The 17635-nt window shown below is 43.3% G+C and overlaps 1 protein-coding gene and 1 long non-coding RNA gene across 2 annotated transcripts in view; both read left to right on the forward strand.

Moving 5' to 3' along the window:
• ACTR3B (actin related protein 3B) overlaps positions 1–17635 on the forward strand; it is a 991923-nt gene that overhangs the window by 653527 nt on the left and 320761 nt on the right. The window lies entirely within an intron of this gene.
• LOC107975996 (uncharacterized) lies at positions 937–13129 on the forward strand. Its single transcript, XR_010159070.1, has 4 exons — positions 937–2290; positions 10683–10981; positions 11880–12666; positions 12861–13129. It is a non-coding gene; the product is annotated as an uncharacterized LOC107975996 (long non-coding RNA).

A 17635-nucleotide genomic window follows, 5' to 3' on the forward strand; every position in this document is an offset into this window, starting at 1 on the left:
CCGGAGCCCCGCGAGGGGAAAGGGAAGTAAGGTTACCCACGATTGGCGCTTCTAGAGAGCCAATTTGATTAGGTGTTGTTTGACAAGGCCGTTGGCGCGTTCCACTTTTCCAGAAGACTGCGGATGGTATGGAGTGTGTAGCTTCCAGTTAATGCCAAGTGTGGTTGTCACCTGTTTGACTATTTTGGAGATAAAAGCAGGCCAAATCTCGGGATTATCTGTTCAATGAGGGTTGAAGCTACTACCTCTGCTGTTTTATGAGTGGTAGGGCAGGCTTTAATCTAACCTGAGAAAGTGTTTACTAAAGTAAGAAGATACCTTGATGTATTTGCTTTAGTAAGGAATAAAAGGAAGGATGGTAGATTATGGGTTCAAGAAAGTTATATAGTGGTCTAGGCGGCAGGGCAGTGAAGGCGTCTGGTGGTAGGTGGAGGGAGTGCCATCAATCCTTATAACAGACATTGAGGAGGGGTGGCTGGGCCTGCTAAAAGATGGCAAAACAGAGTAGGTAGCCCTTGTGTCTAGTAAAAAGGAAATGGACTTACCCACTACCTGAAGCATTACCCTGGGCTCGGCAAGGGTGAGAGGGGTTCCTGAGTCTGGGCCTCTTCAGTCGTCATCCAGTTGGAGGAGCTAGAGGGCACCTTCGCCATCCGGGGAGGGGTCGCCATGTGGAGACACAGCGGCCACTCCGAGGCTGGGGCAGTCTGACCTCCAGTGCCCCATTTGTTGGCAGTTAGGGCACGGGCGTGTTGGCGGCTTGGGGTTTGGGCACTGTTTTGCCCAATGACCTGGATTGCTGCACTTGAAACAGTTGCAAGGCGAGTAGGACGGTTGCTGTTGGCTGGGGCACCGGCTGGCCCAGTGTCCTGAGTTGCTGCACTTGAAGCAGGCACCAGACGGGGCCCGGGAGATTGTACCTCTACCTCTCCTGCCGGGGCTCTTAGGGAATGCCGGTTGCAGGGCAGCTGCCAGGGCTTGGGTTTGGAGCTGAACTTTTTGTTTCAGGCTTGCCTGTCGTTGTACCTCAGCCGCCTCCTCTCAGGAATTAAAAACTTTGAACGCCAGCTTTACTAAGTCCTGGATAGGGGTTTGGGGGCCCTCCGCTGCCTCATCCAGGATTAGCAGATATCACTGCCCGCAGCGAATGTGTTAGGAGTTGTAGATGTAGTGGACTGGTATGACACTATGGGGAGGTGGAAATAAGAATGGGGGTAAGATGGAAGCCAAGGAGTTAGCTGGGCAGGGTTAAAAGAACAAATGGGAACTAACGGGAATTAAAATGGCGGCCGAATGGCGGCAGAAGAACTAAAATGGCGGCAGAGAAAAAAGGAAGTAAGATGGCGGTGGTGAGGAAGCAGGTAGTAAGATGGCGGCAGTGCAGAAGGAGATGGCGGCGGAGAGACTAAGATGGGGGCCCCCCCGGACAGGATTAACGGCAAGAGAGGCCGGCCAGACTTCAAGGGGAAAGCTAGCCACAGGGACTTGTGCCAGCGAAAACACTTGGTGGCAGCAGTCCGACTAGAGCAGAGGTCCCAGAACCTTTGAAAAAATTTGATTTTTGACTATTTGCCTTGCCTCTGACAAAAACTGGTAAGGTTGTTTAGGATATTGAAGTCGAGTGTGCCTTTGGGGGGCCAGCGAGATTGGTTGTCCAAGGTATATTGCGGCCAGGCAACTGTGCAGAAGAAAATTAGTCGCTTTCGTTTTAAATTTTGGTTGAGTTATAAAGTTGGAAGTTTGCGCAGGAGGCACCCTAAGGGGGTGTTTTGCGTGATTTTGGACTGGGTGGACCCCATCCTCTTCCCTTTATGGCAGCGGTCTGAGGGACAGCAGAAGCATCCTTCTGGGGTCACTCAGACCACGCGGCTCCTGGAGCCTCGGATCGGCTACTTCAGACATGGACGTCTCTGAGTCGTCAGTGCCAATTTGGACTTCCCCTGGGGAAGTAAACTTGGGTCACCTGGTGACCCGGACTGGCCTTCCCTTGAGGAAGGAAACTCTCCCTGGGCGTGCGCATGACTCTCGGCCAGGGAGGAACGGACAAAAGGAAAAAGGAGGGGTACTCACCTAGCGTCGGCCGAATTGGACTGGAGTAGCTGCAGCAACTGCGACCTGGCAGCAAGTAACCAGACGAAATGGATGGATGGCCGTGGAGGAGAAGCCTGACCTGACTGAGGGAGAGGACTGATCCGACCAGGAGGGGAGTCCCCCTGAGCCTCTGGGGGGCCCGGGTTTCGGCGCCAACAAAAGGCAATGGAAGGGCACCATGGATCAATAAGGCCGAGAGGTGAGACAAAGAGGGCAAAAATCTTCTTTATTGAGCCCTCGGGCGAGGTTCACTGGTCCGCAGGGGGAGGGCCAGGGAAGTCGTGCTGTGCCAAAGGTGCAGCGCGCTTTTATGGATGCTGGGTGGGGAGTGGGCGGGGTAGGGTCGGGGTCAGTTGAGTTTCGTGCTTCTGAGTGTGGCACGCCCTAGTGGGCATGCGCGTTAGTCGGGGTGGCGGGAATAGGAAAAGTGAACCCGGAAATGCTGAGTCAGGGTATCCAAGGTGGCGATCGCCATCTTGGAGTCTTCACCGGAGTCCAATCAATTTCTTATAGTAAAAATCTGGTGGTGATTAATTTTATCTCAGTTTCATCCTCTAAAAAGTGTTTAGCCTTTAGTTTCCAAAAAAACTTTTCATTTGGAACTAATTTAAATCTCATAGAAGTTACAAATTTAATACCAAGATTTCTCATATACTCTTTATCCAGTTTCCTCTATGATAATACCCTAAACATAGCACATTTATCAAAATCAGAAAACTGACGTTACAACAGTACTATTAACTAAACTAAAAATTTAATTTAGATTTCACCCATTTTTACATGCACCTGCTTTCACGGGCATATCATTCTCTGAGGTTTTATCACATTTATGGACTGGAGTAGCCACCACCACCACAGTGGGGGCTCTCTTTAATTTCCCCTGTTGTGCTGGGACCTGAAACTGCTTCAGGCTGTAATCTGGGGTTATGAGCAGGGTTATCTCATTTTTTTTTCTTTTTTTATGGTTCATATTTTTATACTGTCAAGGTTCAGTGCCTGAAAGTTATTATTACAGATATATTCATCCAGTTTTTGACTTGATTTTAGTGGAAAGAGAAATATGGTACCTGCTATTTATTATGGATGGAAGTACACGTATACATGCAGGAAAAAATTCAATTGCTCAACTTTCTCGGACACAGGTAATGGAGCTGACGAGCTGTCAGGCTGGTCTGTCTCTTCTATTGGAAGAGCAGCAGCTGGAACTTTGAATTTCCTCCTCTTTACTGGATCCCATATTAATATGTACATTATCCCTTAAATGGCCTACTGTTATCTCCTGATTTCCTACATCAATCTGTTTCCCCAAGTTAGAATTAGGTGAAAACGCCTCTCCAAATCATCTCCCATTTTCGGTTTTACTCTCCTGCTTTCGGGGGACTTTCTTTTAATTCTACTTTTTAATCAACAGGCAGTTTTTATTTTTATCTTCAGCAATGTCAGTTTCAAGATGATCTCAGGCTTGGTTCCTTGGTTACATAAATTTTCTCCATCTAATGCTATTGTGTCACCAGGCATTTACAGAAATCCAATTCTCAGAGAATGTCAAAATTGATGAGATTAAATGTTAAGAATGACAGTCATCTGATTTTATAGCTGACAGGAAGAGTAAAGGTTATAATTATACAAAAATATTTCTGGAAGGATAGTCAATGTCAAGACAAACTACCCACTGTAGTGAGATTTGGGGGCTTGAGGAAGGGTCATAAGGGGAAAAAGAACGATGTGTTTGCCTCAAGTTTAGTTAAAGTTGCTGACAAGCAGAATGAACAAAATAATACAGACGGATATATTTATTGCTTTATTTCTGGGTCTCTGTGGTTCTGAAAAACTAATTTCTCCTTCCCGTTTACTTGCCTGTCATTTGAGCATGATCACTCACGATTTATCTAAACAATGGAATTATTGTGATGATGAATACAAAAGTGTTTTGAAATTTTTTTTTTTTTAGTTTCTTACATTTCTTATTATGGGAGAAGGTAGTCATAAATACAAGCTACAATCATGTAGCCAAAATATCTTCACAGATGGGTGTTTTAGTGAAAGGCTGGGGATTGTAGCTAAGTTACATAGGTATCATTAGCCCATCGCAGTGCACCCCCGTGAACTCAACACCAGACATAACTCCTCAGACCATACGTCATCTCTAACTGAAAAGTCAATAACAAAGTCGTATTTCCACCCAGCATGACACAGCTATCCTGCTTAGAACAAATACAAGCTCACCCTTTCCCCAGAAGAGAACACAGAGTTTTGGGGGAAGTCTATTCTAACATTACAATCTCCCTAAGCATTTGGGCCCCTTCCTGTACAGCATACCAAAGCCGTTGTGGCATTTCAACTTCATCTAGTTGAGCTACCTTTGGGTCCACATTTCAGCCAACCAGCCAACCCATCAGCCAAACAAATGGCCAGAGCTCCTTCTCACCCCTTCAGCTACAACGTTAAGTCCAGAATTGCTGCTTGCTAGGGCACATATCAAGAGATTTGACTTCATTCTACTTGGTGTTTCTTGCTTCACTATCCCATGCTCTTAATATCCATCCCCATACACATTCCTGGGATTTCTGTTTGTATAAATTGGAAAAGTCATTTAGTTCTTTTGGAGCACAGTACCCTGTCTCATGTGTCACTTTGTACCTCACCTTTTGAGGCTGGGACTTCAGTCTAGTTATGGATATAGAAGCAAAAAAGGTGGTGGGATAGGCTCTGAGGAGAATTAGCAGAGCTTTGCAAGGCAACTGCCACAGAGGAGGCCATTGCACTTTCCTCAGCACAGAAGGTTTGACATTCCCCGACAGGGGTGGAAGGGCTGCTTCTATTGGAAAAGAAGGCTCAGCAGAATTTAGGGGCTCCATGCTGCCACTTCATCAGGATCTGCCCATTGGTACCATTGCAATATTCAGGATCCAGTTTCTTCCCAATCAATGCTCTCACTTGAACAGAAGATGTTCCATGAGGCTGAGAATTCAATTTATATTGTAATTCAGCCACTCCCAGAATGAGAGTTTCAGTATGATTTTCAGAAATCTGGGCTCTGTAGCTCTAGGAGATACAGGTTTCTTTAGGCAAGATACAGATCAGGTTTTCCATACACGACATCATCAGGAAGTTCAAATCCCAAAGTTCATCCTTTTCTTTCTTCACTTTTTCAGTGCAGGTGGGAGCAACCATCTGGCCCTACCTACCCCTTAGTTTGACTAAAATATTCTAAGGTAGCAAATACCTGCTTACCCAGAAACTTGTCTTTTGTAAGTATTTGATTATGAGTATCCAATGTGATATTTTGGCATCCAGCTATGAGCTACCAGTGCCCTCTTCCACACTGGATGTAGCCATTATTGCCTTTAACTCTAATCAGATTAGAGAACCAATCCCAGAATATCTGGAACCAGATTATCCTAAGCACGAGATTTTTAGAAAACTCATGCTTAAGATAACCTTCCTCTAGCACCAACCCCAGTACTAAAAGCTGTATTAGGATTTTACTAGAGAAAAAAAAACCAACAGGAGACATATATGAAGAGCCTTATTGCAGTGAATTGGCTTTCATGACTGTGGGGCTGTCTAGGCAACTCCAACTCCATAGGGTGGCCCAACAGGAGCTCCCATGCATGGGCTGGAGCTACTGTTTATGGGGTGAATTTCTTCTTCTACAGAAAATTATCAGCTGTATGGATTTGTTGCATCAGGTCCAACCAGTTTATTTAGAATAATTTCCCTTGCTTAAAATCAACTGATTATGGACTTTAATCTCATCAGTGAATATCTTCACAGCAACACCTAGATTGGTACTTGATTGAGTAACCGAGGTCTGTAGTCCAGCCAATGGACATACTAAAAGACCATCACATCTAAATTTTTAAAATCCAGATTCTTGGATGTTACCTAAGTGTTCAGTAAAGACTTTTTCTTCAGGCTTGGCCTAAAATTCTGAAGTTTAAATCACTGTCCGCTAGTTTTCATTCAGGCATCCTGAGAGAAGACTGTGGCAGATGTTTGAGAGTTTGAGATCTACAAATAAAGAATCTGTATGATGGTCAGGCACAGTGGCTCATGCCTGTAATCCAAGCACTTTGGGAGGCCGAGGCGAGTGGATCACTTCAGGTCAAGAGTTCAAGACCAGCCTGGCCAACATGGTGAAACCCCATCTCTACTGAAAATACAAAAAATTAGCCAGGTTTGGTGGCACGCACCTGTAATCCCAGCCACTCAGGAGGCTGAGGCAGGAGAATTGCTTGAACCTGGGAGGTGGAGGTTGCAGTGAGCTGGGATCAGGCCACTGCACTCTAGCCTGAGCAACAGAGTGAGACTCTGTCTCAAAGAAAAAAATGTATACGATTAAAGAAGTAACTTTCTGGCTAAATAGACATTGTGCCTTTGGTTAGCTTATAGATATGGTGGTTTTAAAACCCCGTGTGTGTATGTGTGTGTGTGTGTGTGTGTGACAAAGAGGGAGAGAATGTGCACTGGAAATGGTACAGGACTGACACTGCTGCCACTCTGTGGTTCTTTGAGTCTTTGGACAGTGTTAACAAACCTTGGGATGGAAGAAATGAAGATGATGGGTGAGTCAGGCAGCATCCATTAAGCCCTGAAGCTACACAGCAGTAAAATGTGCAGTTGGCACAAGACAATAAGGAGTGGAATACACTAGCCATATAATGAACGAAGAGTGCAATCCCTATCCATTTCCCCTATAAAAATACCCAAGTACACTTGCTAGGGTGAACCATACGATCTCAAAATTTGTAGGGTTTCTTTCTGTTTCTTTCTCTTCTGCATGACTGGCCTAGGGATAGTGCTGTACTCAGGAAAGGCTGAGGCTTTTGAAAGCTGGTGGCCATTTTTTAGGATCTATCCTCAATCTTCAAATTCTGTAAGTTCAGTTCTAGTCTTACCTCGTCTATGAAACCTTGTGTAATACCTCATGCTTATTATTCTCCTTCTCTAAATTGTCAGGGAGACAGGATATGGCGTGTTACTTTCTAACTGCTAGTTGTGCCTTCTGGTCTATAACCACAAGTTTTGAACGTATACTTGTTCCTATTAAACACTGTTGGGAGGCTAATCATAAGAAAAGGAGGGAGGGAAGTGGGTGTCTTTCTTCAGTGATAAATTTAAAAACAGGATTGATGATCCCTTACCTGGTTGTGATTTATGGGGTTAAGAGGGCCATTTGGGAAATCTGTTCTTGGTGATGAAGGCGTTGACTTGTAATTGGAGTCACGGAAGAGCATACAAGGTCTGGGTATGCAACATGAGAGCTCAGCTGTGTTCTGGGAATAGGGTAGAATAACAATATGAAAATCACTTACCATTGAGAAATACTGGTTACAATTTATCAGATACTTTCTCAAAAAATACCTAGTTGAACTTTCTTTTGGTCTTTTTTTTTTCCTTTTAATGGAGAACAGCATCTTGCTATATTGCCCAGGCAGATCTTAAACTCTGGGGCTCAACTACCTTCCCAACTCCGCCTCCTTAAGTACTGGGATTACAGGCATGAGCCACTGCGCCAGACCATAGTCAAACTTTTGATAAAGAAAATGCCCATGTGACAAAAACAAAGAAGGACTGAGAGCCAGACTGGAAAAGACATAAATCAACTCTATTTCTGGCCTATGGTTGGGGATGGGATGGGTGGGATCCATCAAAAATCTTAGAGACCTGGAGCTCAATGATCGTCTCAAGGGACTATGTGACTCAGGAAGATGAAACCTCAGAAAGGAAGGACTCCAGAAAAACATAGCAATATATGGTGAAGGAGAAGCTCCATAAAGCAAGGACCCTGAAATTCCACTACTAGAAAGTTACTCTGAGACTCTCATATTTGTGATCAAGAGGACATGTACAAGAGTGTTTGCTAGCAATGGCCCCACAATGGAATCCACCACTTTACAGTCCAGTGGAAGAAGGATGGATAAACAAGCATGGTGCTTAATACAATAGAATTCCATACAGCAGTAAAACAAATGAACTGGAGCCTCTACACAGCATGGATGGGTCTCATAAGGAGTGAAAAGATATGTTACAAAAAAGTACACACGGTAAATACAAACTATATGTAACATTTAATCAACATGAAAAAAGAGCATTCTGTATGAAGAAATGAAATAAATAAACACCAAACTGGGGCAGGGGTTTCTTTAAGGGCAATGCCTTGGTACAGTGGAGAAACAGAAGGTAATTTCAGAAGACTATTTAAGTGCTTTATTTTTCACTTGTATGATAAGTTCCTGAGTCCTTAATATATCATATATTAATGTGTTGATCCTATGTTTTGTTAATTCAGGAATATGTAATGAAAACTTACATTCTCATAGTTCATCAACTGGGTGGCTCTAGAAATATAGATTATTTTTCTGAAACAATGTGTCTTTATGTATTTACAGGGTCGAATATTACTTTTAGGAACATACAGGGTGTGCACACTCGTAAAGTTTTTAAAGGTCTCCTGCTGTGGTGCTTGCTGGGATCATCTCTAAAAGTTGAGGATGGGCCCGGTGTGGTGGCTCACGCCTGTAATCCCAGCACTTTGGGAGGCCAAGGTGGGCAGATGACCGGAGGTCAGGAGTTCAAGACCAGCCTGGCCAACATGGCAAAACCCCATCTCTACTAAAAATACCCAAATTAGCTGGGTTTTGTGGTGAGAGCCTGTAATCCCAGCAACTGGGGAGGTTGAAGCAGGAGAATTTCTTGAATCTGGGAGGAGGAGGTTGCAGTGAACTGAGATCACGCCACTGCAGTCCAGCCTGGGCGACAGTGCGAGACTCTGTCTAAAAAAAAAAAAAAAAGTTGAGGATGAGGAACTGTAATATCATTTGCCTCCTTTCCCCATAAGTAAAAAAGGACAATATTTGTGAAATTATAATGTGTTCATCAAAGCACTTTGATAGGTAACTGGGAAAGCTATTAGCTTTGAGTAGAGCCCAGAGCAGGGGAAAGTCATGCAATTACCTGCATGATTGATTGTTGCATGGCTGCAGTGCAAAAATTTTTTCTCCAGCCACTACGGCAGCACATCCAACGGCATTTAATGTGTCAGAGACATAGCAGGACGCTGCGTGGAGCCTGTAGCAAGAGCCTAGGTATATGGAGCAAATCTATCCCTTCTTTGGCAAATAACATTCTTCTTTGGAGAAATAGCTTAGCTTGCCACTAAGCTGACTGTGAACACCAGAAAGAACTCAGTGACATCTGAGCCTTCCAGATGTTGAGTTTGCCCAACAGCTCTCGTTGATCAAACAGAAATGGTATGTGGCAACTTTGGGAGTAGAATCTAAAGTTTCAGGCAATTTGTGAGAATACCTCTCTCATAAACAGAGTGGCTGGTCCTGATGCACTGTTGCTGCTCCCTCAACAAGCACCTGTGCCTGCACATCTGTAAGAAATTATTCATGGATGTGGACTGGAAAAGACAAAATGAAGCCAAGTTTTGATATGGCTCTGCACAGCACGCTGATAACAGCCATGGGCTGCTGTGCCGTTGTAAATCTCCAAAGAACTGGGTGGGGGGAAGACTGTGTCCTCTTATGCCTTCACCATCATTCGTGGACCTGATGTCAGGTCCCAGACTGTTTTGGTTTTTGTCAAGAAATTTGCAGACTGTTTTGGTTTTTGTCAATAAATTTTATTTGTGGCAAAAAAATGTGAGGCCATGAGCAGATGCTCATGGGATTCCCTGATCTTATTCAACAGCTTAGCATCCAGAAACTGTTAACCTTACAGAATAGAATGACTCTTAAATATTTAGAATGTCACATAAGGCCAGGCGCAGTGGCTTATGCCTGTAATCCCAGCACTTCGGGAGGCTGAGGCCAGCAGATCACCTGAGGTCAAGAGTTGGACCCCGGCCTGGCTAAGATGGTGAAACCCTGTCTCTACTAAAAATACAAAATTAGAAGGTCATGGTGGCATGTGCCTGCAATCCTAGCTACTCGGTAGGCTGAGGCAGGAGAATCACTTCAACCCAGGAAGCAGAGATTGCAATGAGCCGAGATAGCACCATTGCACTCCAGCCTGGGCAAAAAGAGTGAAACTGTCTCAAAAAAAAAAAAACCAGCAAGTCATGTAAAGTCGGATACAGTGAAATGGTGAATAATCCATAGTTATTTTTCTATCACAGCCAGAATACATTGGTCTAGGAACAAAATAGCGAATGTTAAGGGTGGGTCCTGACAGTTATATCTAAAGACCCACATGCACCTAGTCTTTATTTCCTTTTCCACTAACTATGGACTTAGCTGAATTAGAGGTTTTAGAACCTAAGGGAGAAACGTTTTAACAAAAGACAAAAGAATAATTTCTTTAATTTGGAGGCTGAGATTGATATTTGGGGATTTGGGAATTCTCATATTTCTGAGCAAACGAAACAGGGAGTTAAAGAGTTTTTTGGTTGGGTGATTGTTTCTGATTATGAAGGGAAAAGGGCATGCCACTTAATAATGGAGGCAGAGAGGAGTAGGGATGAAAATCACTCTCTTGGGAAATGACCCTAAATCTTCATGAGCAATGGAAATGGCAGGAAAGACTAAGTCTGTAGAATTTGGAAGGAAGTCGCTGGTACTGTCTCTTTAATTCTCTCTCAGGCCCAGAATTTCTTGCCGTTTATTACACTGTAAAGTGGGAGCATACACAGATGTGGAGTGAGGAAGATAGCAAAGCCCTCTTAAACACATGTTTGGATCATGGACAGACACAGGACTTCATAAGAAGAGTTCACCATGCATGGCGTGGACACACTCCAAGGCTGTTCACACTGGCTTGTTTCCAAATGGGTACAAATCCCCTCTGCATACCCAAGTGAATGATCATCTCCAGTGCAGTGGCTGAGCTACGTGATTCTCCCATAACTGTCATGTTGATGGTAAAACAACCTGGAGAAATGGTGAGCACACCATAAAGACTTAGGAATTGGCCTGTTTGTCATGTCATGATTACTTTTATTTATAGTATACCAGCTGTGTAGGTTTTCTGAATGTATCGTATAATTGTGCCCCATAATATGATAGAGATAACTCATTTGTAGTTCTACACAAGGATCTCCAGACTGCATTTTCCCTCCAGCAAGTTGATTTGTTTTGGCTAGTCTCAGGAAACTATGGTGAGCAGAACAGCAGCTCACACTGACATTTGCTAGGACTGAGGCAGTCTGAAAAATTACCTTTCAAACTCTTTCTGGAGGACTGGCAAGGTGCTGGGGCACAACCTGAAGTGCTGGGGAGGGAAATGCAAATCAGCTACCTTTTGGGCTCTGCCAATGAGGAGGGTGCAGTGTTACGTTATATTTCAGATATGCTTTCTAAGCAGGGTTTTTCACATGTGTTTTGAGATATTCTGGTGCGGCATAGAGACTCTTTTCCTGAGTTGCAACTTTTCTTTCATGTCTGTGCTGAGAGTGGTGAAATATGTACTGATGCAATCAGGGAAACAGTGGTGAAATAGGGTATGGGTTTTGGAGAACCCCAGTTCAAATGCCGCTCTTTGATTTACTGGCCATAAGAAAACTGCAGTTCTCTTGTTTGTAAAGGTGGCAAATACTATTTACATTATGAGATTATTGGGAGGTTTAATGGAGAGCTTGTATTAAAATACCTAGTGTAAGTAGACAACCAATAATTCTTCGGTTCTCATTTCAGGACTTTTATTTCTTTCACTGCACCATAATACATTGTCTTGGGCTGAAGAATTTTAACTATTAGGAAGTGCTTCTATAAAGAAAGTGGAAGAGAAAAAGGTATCTACTTAAATTTTAATAATGCATTTGGTTATTCTTCTTGTTCCAGAGAAAAAGACTGGTTGGTTATCATTTCCTTCCAACTATCCTTCACACTTCACTGCACCCATGAGTAAAATTTGTGTAATGAATGCACTGGGTCTGAGCAATATTGATGCCACTGTGTACAAGAAATAATCAAGAAGTTAACAAAGCAACGATGGCGTCTTTGGTAAGTACAGTGCTTAACTTCAGAAATAAAAGTTGAAACACCATGACGTCAAACGTTCCCAGCAAAAGCACTCAGAAAAATGAGAGCACAATGTTTCAGGGAATGGAAGAAGACTGTTTTCCCTCTTATGAGACACAGTCTGTTAAGAAAGGGAGATTGTGAGTGCCTTCATTTCAACTTCTTGGTCCCTCCCTTGGGGCTTGGGATCTCCCATGTCAAATGGTCAGCCTGCAGGTAGGCCAGCTCTGTTCTGTGACCCTGGCTTCAATTCAAGGAGCAAAGAAGTTGTCACTTCTTTTTGTTTCAATCTCAGTCTCAAGCTTTGTTCTCCACACTACTTTGCCATCAAAACAGCTGTTATCCTATTTCCAATTTGACTCCGTTGTTTGTATTTATACTTCAGCAGTCAGAGATCTAAAGGGGAGAAGAGAATGAGGTAGGTAAATGGTAGGATGTGGGATCCAAAGATAGCCTATCTTCAACATCCTGCAATATTAAAGCTGGAAGAAGTGAAGCCTTCTTATGTGATGAGAAAAATGCAGATCAGCTGGGCGCAACAAGGTATGCTCAGTCACACAGCATGCCAGGGCGAGAGACACAAGTAGACGTCCGCACGACAGCACAGGTGAATGATCTTTTCCCAAGGCCATCCTACTATGACTTTGCACCATCTGCCATTGCTCTGCTCTTTTCTCTAGGTTAAAATTTTCCAGAATTTCTAAGCCCTCTTTGTGTTGTTTTCCCATGTTTAGCATCGTGGTTACTGTCCTTTGATTGTGCTCTCATTTGCTAACGCTCATTAATTTTTTGCCCTCACAGAGAGGGCATTGCCACAGACACACTTCAGCCTAATGAGAGGAGTCCAGGATGATGAACTCTTCAATCTGGATGATGTACTTCTATGGGCAACATGTAAGAACAGATCAGCTTTTGTGGTTGTTGATTAACATCGAGCTTAATGCCGAACACATTTAACTTGTCTATGTCATGCCTTCAAAGTCCTCAGAGACATACACCATCAACCTGAACATTGATTCTTAATGTGATGAATTCTTTCCATAATATAATAATAATAATAATAGAACAGTAGTAAAGACTGATACTTATTCTTTGCTTTGTGCTAGACATTTTACACATCATGCTTTACATGTATTAACTCATTTTAATCTTCACAGAAGTGTTTTGAGTTACCTACTATTATTTTCTCTAATTTACAGATGAGGAAATTGAAGGCAAGTAAGGTAAATCATGTGTTCAAGGTCACATAACCAGTAGGGAGTAATGTCAAGCTTAACCAAGGGAATTAGGCCAGGCACGGTGGCTCACGCCTGTAATCCCAGCACTTTGGGAGGCTGAGGTGGGAAGATCACCTGAGGTCAGGAGTTTGAGACCAGCCTGACCAACATGGAGAAACCCCATCTCTACTAAAAATACAAAATTAGCTGGGCGTGGTGGCACATGCCTGTAATCCCAACTACTTCAGAGGCTGAGGCAGAAGAATTGCTTGAACCTGAGAGGTGGAGGTTGCGGTGAACCGAGATCGTGTCATTGCACTCCAGCCTGGGCAGCAAGAGTGAAACTCTGTCTCAATAAAACAAAAAACAAACAAACAAACAAACAAAAAACAAGGGAATTTGTCCACAGAACTCAAAATCACCCACAACCTTTGGATGCAACTTCTTAAAGACTCAAGGTAGTACTCTATTTTTCTGCTCTTCAGGGTTCTGAGCATTGGAGAATATACCTAAATTGTATTAGTCATGGTGACAGAACCACTAAGAAGAACCCTGCAGTCCTTCAAATATAGGCTTGGGCTATGGTTTGGATGGTTTCTCCCTCTGAACTTCATTTTGAAATTTGACCCTAATGTGGGGGTGTGGCCTAATGGGAGGTATTGGGTCATGGATGTGGATCCCCCATGAATAGATGAATGCCCTCCCTTGGGGGCAAGTGAGTTCCTACCTTTTTAGTTCCAGAGAGAGATGATTGTTAAAAAGAGCCTGGCATCTCCCCATCTTGCTCACTTTCTGGCGGTGTGATCTCTACACACAGGCTCTGCCATGAGTGGAAGCAGCCTGAGGCCCTCACCAGATACTGATGTCCAGTCTCAAACTTTTCATCTATCAGAATCCTGGCAAATAAACCTTTTCTCTTTAGAAACTACCTAGGCCCAGGTATTCCTTTATAACAGCACAAAACAGACTAGGATAGCTTATAATAATTGGTAAGAGAGAACCCAGCTTAATGAATTGAAGTCCATTTTCTGAGTTGGGTAGATGGAAAAAAATTCAAACTCTCTAGTACATTTGAAGATAGGCAGAAAGGAGGAAAACAGAGTTGAAAGGTTGTCAAAGCAGGGCATTCCTCATTTCCTTACCCTACAGAGAGACTAAGTGAGGGATCCCAACCCACCTGAAGTCAGACAACAGAAACAGAAAGAGTATACCTGTAGCAGAGTGCTCTGTGCTTCAGCACCAACTTAGAATGCAGAGACAGCACCTATTTTTAAAGTATGGACCAATAACTGTCAAGACCCAGCCAATGACATTCACTCTTTCTTTCCTGGGGAAGAGCAAGTGAGAAAATGGAGAGGAGGTGGAAAGGGCTGGAGGTGTAGAGTCCTCCCTTCTGTGGGTCTAATGCTCCATTCTGAGTGGAGAACCCTCAGCAGGCCCCAGCTCGTTAGGGCCTTCAGCATAAATCAAGGAGTCACTAAAGGCATTACTCTTCTGTTTGTAGAATTCAAGCCTGTACGCCCTCCTACTGAGCCTGGACTGTTTTCTACACTCCTAGGACTCTGTTTTGACTGCCTGATGTCAGTAGCAAGGTAGAGCCCAGGAGCTTCTTAGCCACCCAGAGTGGGTAGGGGCTTTCATTTTAGCACCCTCTCAACGGGAAGCCCCTCCAGCAGTCTGGAATCAAGAAAGCGAATTTCCTTATTGGTCTTCATAAACATTTTTCAATATCTTCTTGTTCTGTAATATGGTCTCCACGGAACTATCTAAAGAGTGCCTGTTTCTACTGTCATAAGAAATTATAATTTATAATTCATTAGGGATCTCCTCCAAATTAGGTATTCCTGTGATTATTACTGGAATTGGTAATCCTTACAATAATATAAAGTAGCCAGTGGTTAAAAAGCATGTTTCCCATTTATAATTGGAATAGCTTATTTGTCTTCTAATTCCTACTGCAGCTGTCAGTTCCTGGACTCCAGGAGTTCTCTGGTTCATGGGGTTAAAAAACAATTTTTAAGAGTCTTTATTGTCTTTCCTTTTTCCCTTTTTTATTTTGACAGGGCATAAAATGAATTTGCTAATTAGTTTTTCCTTCCTGACTCTCATTATCTTATTACTTTAATTCCTCTCTGGTGAGACCAACTAAACTTGACACAAGCTTACACCACTTCTTAAGACCAGTATTAAAAAACCTTTAAGACAGTATGCAGTTCAAGTGGAGATTAGCCAGCCGTGACACTTGGCCAGGTGGGTGGCCTCCTTCGCCTCATCCACACAAGGACAAGATGAGGATATACTATCTCTAGATTTTCTCAACCTACAGCTTCCAAGAACAGAATTTCCCAAACCTGCCTAGAATACTTGTTTACAAAACAACCTAGGTATTCCAAATTTGAATCAAGGAAGAGATCTGGTTTCTATGCATTGCATTTAACAAGCACCACCAGCCTGTTCTTATCATCAGGGAAGTTTTGGAAACCCTAGTCTAGGAGGATAATTCTAGGCTCATATTCAGAAATCTGAAAACAGAGTCATGTGCTCCCAGGTGTGACCAGGAGTTAACATGACTTTAAATGTATAATTTAGGTGAATTTGTTTTTTGAGGGAGTGTTGTCCTTCTCAGCAGACACTTTGGGAAGTGCAGTGTTGGTATCGCGTAGCTTTCAAGCCAACATGTTCTCCAGCTATTGAATTATATAACATCTGGAGGTGGAGCCCAAGAATCCACATTGTAACATGTGTCCTAGGTGGTTTTTCTTGACACTAGAGCTCTAGAATGACTGTTCCAGAGGAAAGTGATAATCATTACAAACTTATGGATAAATCAATTCTATGCCAAATCTACTGTAATAAGATTTTGCAAACCATACACAACTTTTCTTTCTGTCTAGACGCATAAGATTTTAGAAATTTATAGCTAGAACACAATCTTCCGATTATTTAGTCCAGCGGTCCCCAACATTTTTGGCACCAGAGGCCAATTTTGTGGAAGACAATTTTTCCATAGATAGGGCAGGGGGTTAGAGGGGATGGTTTTGGGATGAAACTGTTCCACCTCAGATCGTCAGATATTAGTTAGATTCTCATAAGGAGCATGCAACCTAGATCCCTCACATGAGCAGTTCACCTCCTGTTGTGTGGCTTGGTTCCCAACAGGCCATGAACTGGTCTGTGGCCTAGGGGTTGGGGACCCCTGATTTAGTCCATGTCAAATGATACAGAAATTCATTTAAGGGGAAAAACATCTCACAGTACCTCTTTCTCCATAGTAAGAGGATCTGCCTTCTCAAGAAAGTCTGAGCTAGTGCCTAAACCATCAGATCATCTGAAGTAACTTTTATCAGACATGGGTTCTGGGAAATATACCATATACCAACTGACCTATAGTGTTCAAAGGTATGGCTTGGCAATCTGCCTTTAGCACAGAAGAATGAGATAATCAGTCAAATTCAAGAACCACTGACCTGTTCTCCTCTTGTTCAATAGATGAGTAAACTCAGTAATAAAGTCAAAGTGATTCATTAAGTCAAATTTGTGGTAGGCCTTTGATTTGTCTGCAACGCCGAACTCTGCTCTATGTGAATCACATAGAACTCTTCTGATGTCTCAGAAAGTCTGAAGGGGCAGTGCCATCCCTCTGAGTAGTAGAAGAAACATGGGGCTTAGAGAAGTTTTCTCAGCAATGATTGACATTCTTCACTAACACTGACTTTCAATGCCTCCTCTCCTCACCTGTTAATTAATCAAGAATGGCTCTAATCAATGGATTCTAATCTGTGATCCACACACAAAGAGAAGGATTGGGTGGGGGGAAATTGTCATGACACTGCTGGTAGAAGGGAAGAGCTAAGCTGGTGTGACTGGCTCATTGTGGGTCATGGATGATGAAGTCCTTGCAACATCAACATGATATGCAGAGTCGTGAGCATCTTATAAACCACTGAATCCTGGCTTCATTATTATTTTCTTTTCCTAAAATTGTAGAAAAAGTAATGAGGCTCCAAAATAATCTCCAACCATGCTCATGCCCTGGTAGCCATTGCCTCGTCTAGTCCTTCCCACGTGGAAGAGGGATGACTGTGTAACCAGTAAGACGTTGTGTGATTTCCAAGGTCAGGCCACAAAAGGCATAATGGCTGCTGCTTGGTTACCTCTTAGTTCATTACTATGGCGGAATCCAGCTGTAAAGTTGTGACGACCCTTAAGAAGTACTATAGAGAGGTCTACACAGCAAGAAACCAAAGCCTCCTGCCCATAACTAGAGCTATCCTGCCAGGCACATGAATGAGCCTCTTAGAAGTGGACTCTCCCGCCTCGGTCCAGCCTTCAGACAACTGCAGCCTCTGCCTCATGACG

Source organism: Pan troglodytes, chromosome 6 (genome assembly GCF_028858775.2).
Source record: "Pan troglodytes isolate AG18354 chromosome 6, NHGRI_mPanTro3-v2.0_pri, whole genome shotgun sequence".
Classification (NCBI taxonomy): Eukaryota; Metazoa; Chordata; class Mammalia; order Primates; family Hominidae; genus Pan; species Pan troglodytes.